At 36.3% G+C, this 11,391-nt stretch overlaps 1 protein-coding gene across 1 annotated transcript in view; it reads right to left on the bottom strand.

Annotated features, from left to right (window-relative positions):
* Nucleotides 1–4,824: 4,824 nt before the first annotated feature.
* LOC145989823 (lymphotoxin beta receptor inhibitor) overlaps nt 4,825–11,391 on the bottom strand; it is a 30,998-nt gene continuing 24,431 nt past the window's right edge. The window contains exon 4 of the mRNA XM_083125195.1: nt 4,825–4,964. The gene's annotated coding sequence lies outside the window, so the exon portion shown is untranslated. The remainder of the gene's footprint in view (nt 4,965–11,391) is intronic.

The raw sequence follows: 11,391 nt of genomic DNA, 5'->3' as shown, positions 1-11,391 counted from the left end.
TTTGTTATTGTGCTTGACTCAACAAAATAAGCTTACTGTGCGAGGCAGATTCATACGAACCAAAAATACCCAAAATAATAACAATAATAATAATAATTTACTTCAAAATTACAAAAATGTATTTACTTGTTCTTGTTTAAATTTTCGATTCTTCGAAAAGTTTGTTAAGGAGTTGAGTTGAGTTGGTGTTCTTAAGTCCACTTTATGCACAGTAAGGCAAATCGGGACTGGACCTACAGTTTAAAGTAACATCCGGACCACTGTGTACCTCCACCCATGTATCGAATCCGGGACCCCTCAATTACAAGGCAACAACGCTATCTCTTCGCAAACGGGGAGGCATCGTTTCTTAAGGAGGATTCTCAAAATCGGTCTTCACGATATAGAGCAAATATGCGACTCGAGAAATCATACAGTTTGTGAAGATAATTACTTTTAACACGTTGCTTGTTTTAGAGTGTTTCAATAGTATAGAATAGATATTTAGTGCGAATAATACTACTTACCTGGAGATATGAGACATCCTGCCACCATTATACTTACTTAGCGTGTATTGCGCTCTGATTCGGGACCAGTTGTAACTGTTTGCATATATGTGGTTTACCACTGCACAAGCGGTCGTTCTTCAATCTACTGAAGCTCAAAACACTGTTTGGATGCAATGACAACACTCAACGCCCAACCCTGCCTGTTGTTGACCTGAGACTGCTAGGGGTGGAAAGACCGCTCCCTCAAAATTCCGAGAAACAACGAAGTTCTAGGTTCCTACACGGACATCCACTATAGCTAGAACCAGAAAAACGAGAAAGAAATGTGGTTTTGGGTTCGTGCCACTCAAATTAAGAAGTGTTTCTAACTAAAAGAAAAAAATTACTGAAAAACTATTTTGCAATATTTGTCATGAAAGTAAAATTTTCAGAAAATGTAGAACAGTTTGCCGGGGCCACGTGAATGTTACGGGGTGCCAGTGTCCCCCTCCTAACGACGTTCCTGTGTGAGAGGATAAAAGTTTATGAAGAGAAATGTGTTCCACTACATTATGCGAATGTGAAGGATACGATTTTGAGATCTGATCAAAGAAGGGAAACGAACTTATGAACAATTCATAGCAAAATATTTTCTAAATAATTTTCACCATTTTCGTATCATCGGTTACAGTGAAAATGTGTTTTTCTTTCATTCATATTTTCAGAAATCAAATTGGTTTATATATATTTTGTATTTCTCTTAAAAATTTTATTTAGGTAAACTTATGAAAACAAAAAAAAATAGTATTTTAAGGGTTTAGTTTGTCTAAAGTCTTCTAACAAACATTTCGTAACATTACAAATATACAATACTATTGTATGGTTCGAGAATTATTAACACTTTCAAATTCAGAGTTACTCACAAAGTATTAGGCTATAGTGAGTTTTTCTACAAGACCATATTTTTATTTTTCAAAAATAAATTTATTGATATATTATGAAAGTTTACACAATTTGGAGCATTTCTGAAAAATCCTGAAGTTGACTGGTGCCACCGTTCCTGAGATATATCAAATCCAAAATATCCAATGTGGTGGACTCTTTTCAAGATGGTGGCCATCAGCACGCAGATGGTGATTGGCTACTCGACTGAACATGTCTTAAGTGATGTAACAATTGATTCTACCACATTTCATGCTTTCATCGAAAAGTCATAGATTCCAGACTTAACTGCCGGACTGGGATAAAGAGACATATTTTTGGTGCTGTCCTCGATTTGGACACACATTTTATGGCACATCTTTCATTAAAATACAATATATTAAAATTGATATTGTTTTAAAGCTTATAAATTAGGCTAAAACTTTTATTTGAAACAATTTTTTGTCATTTAATTTTTTCAAAAGTTACAAGGCAAAAACCTCAGAAAGTACTAGAAAAAAATTCACTTTTTGACGATTATTTTTAAAATTACGGCAAAACCACGAACATTATCGAAAACGTAAACAGAATCTTTTCTGTAGCCCATCTAGTGAGAATTAAGACTAAAAAAAAAAGATTACCTGCATACGACCATTGGTTACAGAGATATAAGTCAATAACTGATAGTCTGCGAAATTGATGTTTATGAGGGGGGCACTAGGGGGGAAGCACCGCGAGGAGGGGCAGGCACTTTTGGGATTTTGCACTACTAGTAGTGTTCTAACAACTGACCAAAATTCAGCATTTTATGGAATTATTCCCGACATTGGCCTTTTTTTGTCCTTCATTGACTGGGCTATTATGCGAACCATCTCTCTGAATGCATGCTTCAATTCGACACTCCCAGTTGTGCAAGACATGTGCTAGTGTGGTGGGGGTGATTTGGGAGATGGCACTGTGATCCTTCCTTTGAGGTGGTCCAAGTTCTTAATATTCTTAGCATACAATACTATGACAAGCACTTGCTTACCAATAAAATGCAACAAATTAATACAATGTCTAGACATTTTAGCGAAAAATTTCAGCCCTGGCTTCGCCCGGGTTTTCACTATTGCAAACAGCACAGTAAATAATCACTGCCAGTGAAGCGAGGCTGCATCAGTAGCTCAGTTGGTAGGGCAATGGTTTCACGGTGTGCCAGAGACCCAGGTTCTAGTCTTGGTCAAGCCTCCATTTTTCGCTGAACTTTTCTACATATTATATATCTTGTGTGTGCCAAATCTTCATGTAATTCACATCTCTATGCTGGGAGGAACCAGGCAACGTTGACGTTTACAGAATTTCTAAGGCAACAGATCCTCTTGTGGCATCACTGTAGAGTTACAATTCCAAACAGGTAAAACAGCGATGGCAAAAATCAGGTTTGCTCGGTAGCTCAGTGGTTGAGCAATGGCATGGTATGTCAAAGATCCGGGTTCGAGTCCTGGTCAAACCTGCATTTTTCTCTGTGATTTTTACATAGTACATCTTTGCATGCAAAATCTTCATGTAACAAACAATGTCACCTATGTAACGTAACTTTTGCTTCATGTTGGATGATGTAAAAAATCACTAATACCTTTCTCGGACTCTTCAGAATCAGGTGATCAAAGTACAAGTACAGTATATAATAATGACAAAATTGATTTTTATTTCTCCTGGAAATTAATGCACTAACGAAAGAGATTTGGCTCATACATATATCATTAAAATAAACTGTTAAAATTATCACCTAAATTTAAATACTGCTTTCAAAGAAATGAAAAATATTATTTCACAGTATTCACCATATCATGGTCTAATTCTATAGCATATTTATTTGCAGTAGAAGAATGATAACAGTTGGAATGTACCACCACTTTGTTCTCACAGCAATATTCAATGTTCCTCAGTTTCAGAGTATACTGTAGTGTGTAATACACATTAAATGTTTTGGAATTAGAAAGGAAAGATTTACTGTGTTAAAGTAGTATGCAACCAAGTTCAAAAATGCTGCTGTAATTCACCATACACATTCGCTTCCTTTGGGTACTTAAGTACAAGTAGATTTCTACTATTCGTGAACTGTTGTTGAATGTACATAATTAATGATTGCAAATTTGAACATCTCCCGAAAGCACTTGTTAAACTTCAATTTCTTATTGCATAATTATCTGAATGTATGAAGAAAATTTGCAATTCACTACAGAAAAATACTTATTGTCGCTATTATGTTTTGGGATTCGAATAGGTGTTCTCGGGTTACCAGCCAGGTTAAGTCGAAGTTTGCTTCCAATGTTTCGAGCGCATACATTGCTCTCATCACCATTCCCTGATTATGTTAGCAATGTATGCGCTCGAAACGTTGGTAGCCAACATAGGCTTAACCTGGCTAGTAACCCCAAAACACTTGTTCAAATCACGTCGACAGGAAAGCTACAATTCCTATGTTTTGGGACCTTTGTAGATTTCTGCTTGGCTTTTCATGCCAGTTTAATAGTATTGATATAGAAAAGCAGACGAAATTGAAGTTTCAATAAAATATCCAAATTGAACACAAAAGATGTAGACTAGAACTTTAGGAATACTATCCCTCACAGTGATCCATATCTGGAATGCATTCCGAGGAAGTATACTCTTAACAAGCTATCCAATTCAAACCCTATATGACTTTGTTGTCATTCAATCACTATACTGAAATACAACTGCAACAGAGAAATCAAAAGAGTATACTCATAAGAAACAAAACAATAACAAGTTATAAAATGATTCTGAAATCCAATATTAATTTCACTACAAAATTACTACATTTACATATATCCAGTACAAGTTTTCACTTAACAACTACATAACAATGGGAAAATATCAAATCTACATACCAAGATAAAATGGTGGCTTTTTAAAAACTATTCCTCATTACAAAACTTTCATAATTAACCATATCTTTCTATTTTTTCCAATCACTCTGAAAATACTGCACTTCAAGTCTGATTGCACAAATACGCAATAAACGCTAGTAAACCAAATTCATCACTATCACTCTCCACCACCTGTATTAAAACAATTAAACATTCATTAAAATACACGTCACGTGTCATGTGTTTTTCTTGATGCAAAAGATTCCCTTCAACCGCACTAACACTCACACACAATATAAGTTCAACAATATTTCACAAACAACTGCACCGTTCACCATAATTATATATATTTTTTTTTCAGTTAAAAAAGTTGAAAACGAACTTAAAATTTTCCCCCAAGCCACACAACCATTTCTTCCATCACAATAGAAATTTAGAAGTTCATAAAAAAAATACCGAAATATACATATATTTACGTGGGATGTTTTCACTGTGTATTTTTACGGTCTAGTAGCATAACTGTAAACCTTTTACATATGCCCTTTAGTATACTGAACATATTCAGCATAAGTTAAAAATCCATCATTATTCTTATCTGCCTTCAGCATAACAGGATCAACAAGAGCCTCAAAAGCAGAATCTGAAGTTGATTCAGGAGACAAGTTTTCTGCTGAAACTATCCTTTCTTCATCTCCTTGTCCTATATATACAAAAAAAATCTGTTAATATTCAGGGAAAATAAATATTCATATTGGATTTGGTGCATATTACTCAACATTAAATATTTTAAAAAATATTTCTATTAAGAACACAATTAAATTATCATATAAAAGCTATTTTACTTACGTATTTGTGAGTCTACTCCTTGAGTTAGCTACGTTTCGGGTAAGCGACTGTCCCCTTCTTCAGGCGTTCTCTAAGCATGCAATACTACCATGCCACGTCGTTATGTCATACAAGGAAAGGTTGGACGAGTAGGATTGGGGAAACAATTATCAGACAAAACCATGTTCCTTACACCCTGCCTTCCCTTAAAACTTGTCATGTTCACTAGAAATTCCCTTAAAATGGATTAAAAGCAGTAAAAACGAGTTTAAAATCCAAGAACTGTGCTCTCTTCCGTTTACGTGTTAATCAGCTGATGTACTACGAGGAATGCAGAAAGCATGCTTAGAGAACGCCTGAAGAAGGGGGCAGTCGCTTCCCCGAAACGTAGCTAACTCAAGGAGTAGACTCAAAAATACGTTAAGTAAAATAGCTTTTATATGATATTTTTATTGTGTTCTGAATGAAAATAAATATTAATAAGTAATAAAAGTTACTAATGTAGGCCCATTCATGTGGAATTCCACAAAGTTTAGTTAATATTATGATGAGCTGGACCTTTGGCCCAAGGCAACAAAATATTTTTCAATTTCGAAAAACAGCTATGATATTTCAAATTAGAATCCCTTCTTGGCTATTTGAATGAAACATCACGTGGTCTGCTTTTACTGTTTGTATTTGGATTTATATTTGTAAGAGAAAATGGGCTTGGAATGATAAAAAACTAGCAAACATACCTAAACAGAGCAAGCAAAAATGAATATTCACTTCATTGCTCTAAAAGGAATTCTAAAAACACAGTTTTTAAAAATTTGATTTGAAATATCATAGCTGTATAGAGGAATTTTCGAGAAAGACTTTGTCGTCATTGGCTAAAGGTCCAGTGTGCCCGAAAGACCCAATTCCAATAGCAATGATTCCACTCTCAAGATAATTTCTTCGATGGAGGTTTCCTCAGTCACCTGACCTCAAAGTGAGCCATTTTTTTCTGTGGGGTTTCATCAAAAACCTTGTATATGTTCCTAAACTTCCACACACACTGTCCGAATTGCAAAGGTGCACATCAACACTGCCATCAGGAACATCACACAAGACATGCTTGTGAGGGTTTAGTGAGAATGGGAGTACTGCCATGTCAAGCATGAGGCACACACAGAATGCACTTAAGGCCAGTACAAAACTTCACAAACAACCCTCTTTCACATGGTGGTAATATCATATCTGTCAAATATTAGTGAAATTGTAGTATTATAAAATCATCCAATAATTTGGGCGACACGGGTTGGGTGTGTATTAAATATAACATAGTATAGGAGGGAGTAGGGGAAAACTGGTTGCAATTAACCAGTATAAATTTAATGCTTTTGAGGTGAAATTTTTACAGTTGCTAGATATCACCAAGCATTAGTATACTTCTGCATCTGAGCAGGTTTCTTTTTATTTTAATCTTGCAAGAGCTTCCAAATCTAATTACATTAGATGCAGGTAACAAACATTGTGATCAAAATACCTACAGCAAATTTAAGTGGTTTTAGGATGAAAATCTTGCAGCAAGTACCTAGGTAGGTCTGAAAGTGGTCAAAGAATTTCAGAGCGGTCAAAGAATTTCAGAGGACTAAACTGAAAAAAAAATACAACTAGTATGGTTGATGCACTGTAGGGACATTTCCAGTTCTTCACAGTATTGTGGGCAAGTTTACACCTTAATTACTTAAAAACTTCGTGTGTACTATTTCATTCATGTATTCTACATCAGTTGTGTTGCAATACTCCTCAATATATATTTTTCCCTTAAAAACAAGTGTGTTGCATGTTTTAAAATGCTAGAAGTAGCAGACACTTGGAAGGCAGATTTAACCTGCCAGGGTTTGAACAGAGCATTGTTACGGGCCTTCAAGAGTGAAGGAAAGTAGCAATGAATGAAACCTGTTTACAATCTTCATTGAATGTTAATTACGTAACTAAGTAGTGTTGATGGGGCAATTTTTTAAATGATTGTTATCCCTACACAACTGAAACAATTAACACTCAACAGATATGCCAAGACAGAGTATTAACATTTAAACTGAACACACTTCCCTACACACAAAAACACAATATGCTCATTTGACAACACTATTTGCATACAAGAAGTATCATGAAATCCCTTCTAAAAATGACAACTGAATTATGCCATTACAAAGATGTGAGGATATTAATCATATAAAAATTTAATTAAATGGATACACAAAACAAATGCAAATACTTACAGTTGAAGTCACTAGTTTCCTACATGTATAAATTTCCAATGGCCCACGAATCACAGAATAAGAAAATGATGTATCTCAGGAAAACCAACAGAAGTTATTTATAAAAAAAACATCATGCACATTAGTGTGTGACTGTCTTCTACATTTACAAATAACTAATATTTACTTTATTTCTATTGTGTACAAGTTTATAAAATTAACAGGGAACTATTGAGATTAAGAACGCTGTATCAATGTCAATATTTGTTCTAAGTTGTTGATTTCTATTCGTTTTGGATATATGTAAGAAGATTGACTTAAAATGTCTTGTGTCAGAAATCGAAAATGAGTTTATATCAAATGTTATAAAGTGAAATAATATTTTGGAAGTTGAGTTGTGTTGTTTAATCTTTGCAATGTAAATATAATAACATTATGAAAACCAGTTGAGCGCTGAGGACTTGCAATTTAATTTTAAAATTGTGTTAGTCTGCTCATCCTTCGTGTACAATATATATTCAGTGTGAAGTATCGTTGCAAGAAATTGGTGGCTAGTGTGTGAGACTTTGGTTACACTGAAGAATTATAATATGTACACTTATTAGCGTTCTTTCCTTTGTGTACTTCATTATTTCGTTCTGTTATTGTGAATACAAATTAGTGCAATGACAACGAAGAATGTTCCTATTGTGCCATTACCTACAGGTACTTCAATATTTTAATGCTCAATTATTGGTCATGTTTCGGGAATTGAAAGAATTGAATGACAGCGTAAGGCAAAAGTTATCAGAGCTTGAAAAATCTGAGAGAGCAGTTGTCAAAACATGAGAAATCACAGAAAGAGCAGTTTGCAGAACTTGAAAACAGAACGGTGACGTGCATGGAAAACATGAACAACACTGTTAAAGAGTTGGGCAATCCACTCAGAATTGAGATTTGTCAGGTTGCAGAAGTTTGAAAATTAGTGAATGATCAAATGCAGGGACAACTTCAGTCGGAAGTTAAAGTGTTGAACGAAAATTTCCAACAGTTGAGTATAACTGGTGAAGCTAATACTAACAGCATTCGTAAGTTAGAAGATAGTGTTGCTGGATTGGGTTTACAGGTAAATGAGCAGTGGAATGTTATCAGCCATATTAGGGAAAGTAATAATGAAGGTTTAATTCAACGTGTTGAGATCTGTGAAGCAAGAAGTGAGATAAAAGCTAAACTGCTAATGACAAATTCTTCATCAATCCATAAAGTTGCAGGGAACAATGACATTACTGAAGTTTCACGTAATCCAGAGCATCCTATAGGCCAGGGGTGGCCAGCGTGTCGGCCTCTGTCGACCAGTCAACCGGCAAGCTGGGAGAGGTAGCCCGTCGTGCTCTGTCATATTACGAGGGCAAATCGAAAAGTCTTTGCGCCTATTCTTTTTTCTAGCTTATTATAAGTGTTATTACAAAAGCGAGATATATATGAGTAATCCAGAAGGCTTTTCTTGGAACAGCCCTATTGTTACTTCCGATTTCTTCCACGGTACAGCGCTGGTATCAGTTGGCAAAGATGGCCGGAGTGCTCAGGAATTCCATGCCATATAAGCAGCGAAGTGTTATTAGTTTTTTATGGTGCAAAGGACAAAGAGCCACAGATATACACAGGGAAATGGAGCCAGTGTATGGAGACAAGTGTTTATCAGTACCAAGTGTGCAGTGGTGGTGCAAGGAGTTTGAAAATGGAACGGTAAAATGTGGAGGACAATGAGTGATCGGGCCAACCTCGTTCCTTGCTGACACCGGACACAACATTACCAGTGTTGATGAAATGGTGAAAGCTGATCGATGCGTTCATCTGAAGGACATTGCCACTGAACTTGGCATTTCATTTCCTATGGTACACTTCACACTGATAAACACTTGTCCCCATACACTGGCTTCATTTCCCTGTGGCTGTCGTCCTTTGCACCATAAAAAACAAATAACGCTTTGCTGCTCATATGGTGTGGACTTCCTGAGCACTCCGGCCATCTTTGCCAACTGATAACAGCACCGTGCCATGGAAGAAATCGGAAGTTACAATAGGGCCGTTCCAAGAAAAGCCTACTGCATCGCTTGCATATCTTGCTTTTGTAATAACACTTATAACAAGCTAGAAAAAAATTAGGTGCAAAGACTTTTCGATTTGCCCTCTTATAGTGTGTGAAGACTTCTATACAAATATTCGCAGAGTGGCATTTAATTTGACTGCATTTTTCGGATCTACATATCTATGCGAGTCAGCGTTCTCTACAATGAATGCAATAAAATTAAAGGAGAGGAATCAATTAACTGATGATCACTTGATTTCCTGCTTGAGAGTAGCAGTAACGTCATATGACTTGCAACATGATAAACTAATTGGTGGAATGCAGTGTCAAGTGTCTGGAGCAAGTGAACTGACTGCTGAAAAGTACAAAATAGTTGTGTAATTTCTTTACTGATGCCCAGCAACAAGTGAAATACTTTTGTTAAAGTGAGTGTTTATGAAAGAATAAAATTGTAGTAATTATGTTTTATGTAAAAAAAATTATTATTTTACCTTCTCATTAAAAGGATGAAAAGATGACAATGGTAAACTGGGGAGATACAGCCTAAAACAGGTGCCAGGCCACAGTACTGAAGCCAAAACTTATTTAATAAATAAATAAGTAAATAAATAAATAAATAAATACATACATAAAATAAAATAATCAATGACAATTTTATGGTATTGGTCCTTTGCTTCCTTTTCTACGCTCTCGTTGTTAGGTCTAATAAGATAAGTAGACTGCCAGTGATTCTTGAAATGTAAATTAGCCCTCAAACAAAAAAAGGTTGGCCACCGCTGCTATAGGCTGCAGCTCATCCAGGCGTTAAAAAGACAGATGACAAGCGAATGCGCAAGCAATTCTATGTTGATACGACATTCACCAGATCTGACCCCCCCCCCCCCGAGATTTTTTTTTCTCTGGGGCTATGTGAAAAGCCTCCTCTATGGTCCCCATCTTCCTGCAAGCCTAGAGGAACTCCACCTCACCGTCCCACCTCACCGTCGCACAGGAGACTGTTACCGCGGACATGCAGCAGCAGTTTGGCAGGAGCTGGACTACCAATTTGACGTGTGTTGTGTCACCGGCAGTGTGAACGAACATTTGTGACCCACGTACCTTTGAATTTCTTATTCAAATTTTTATGCATAAATTTTATTGAGTTGAGCATAAAGCCCGCTTTAGATGAAAGCATTTTCCTTAGCATTTGTGCCATGACCAAAAAGCTACCGTGTAAAGTGAGAAACCTTATGGCATTTCAGATGCCATGGCATTTCTCAAGCATAGGATCCATCCTATTTTCGTAGCATAACCAATCAGAAGCGACCTCTAGGTCAAGAGTGCAGTAGTAATGGCGGCCAGGTGAGATGTAAACAACATATTACTTCACATTTTTAAAACACGATAATTATTCATACGATAGGAATTACGCTTTGTATTAAATGGTTTTAGGTAGAGAGGCATGGGTCCCGAGTTCGAATCACGGCCTGGAAATGGGTGTTTGTGAGTATCCATTCATCAGTTTCATTGTATTATCACTCACCTTCGCGATTAGCCAAAGGTGACAGAAATGCGAAGTAAAATACACCAAATCAATCAATCAGTAGAGAGGTGTATAAAAATATATTTACTATATATATAATAATATATGTATATATGTATGTATGTATACATACAATGTGAATTGTTGAGGTAAACCACGTCAAATTTTCAGGAATACCCACTGAGTCTTCTGGAAACAAAGCAGGCACTTCGATGGCTTGTGACACCTGCTCCAATGCGGGTTACATAATAGGTGGTATCGTTGATCAGGGGCGATGGGTGTACAGCAAGTGTAACGCGCGGTGGTTTATTACAGACAGAAAGTAGTTGGCGATCTCATTATAAGTAAGGAGCAAGTTCTGCAGAGAAAACGCGATTCCTTTTCAAGATCATTAGTTGTATGACCAACACGGCCGTATGGTGTTGGGCATGGTACGAAATGTTATGTTAGCACTGTCGAAGGAACCAGTTTAATTATGCTTCAC

The sequence above is a fragment of the Lepisma saccharinum genome, chromosome 7 (genome assembly GCF_977018435.1).
Source record: "Lepisma saccharinum chromosome 7, izLepSacc3.1, whole genome shotgun sequence".
NCBI classification, from domain to species: Eukaryota; Metazoa; Arthropoda; class Insecta; order Zygentoma; family Lepismatidae; genus Lepisma; species Lepisma saccharinum.
Note: the sequence above shows the minus strand (reverse complement) of the source record. Positions and strands in the feature narration are given on the sequence as shown.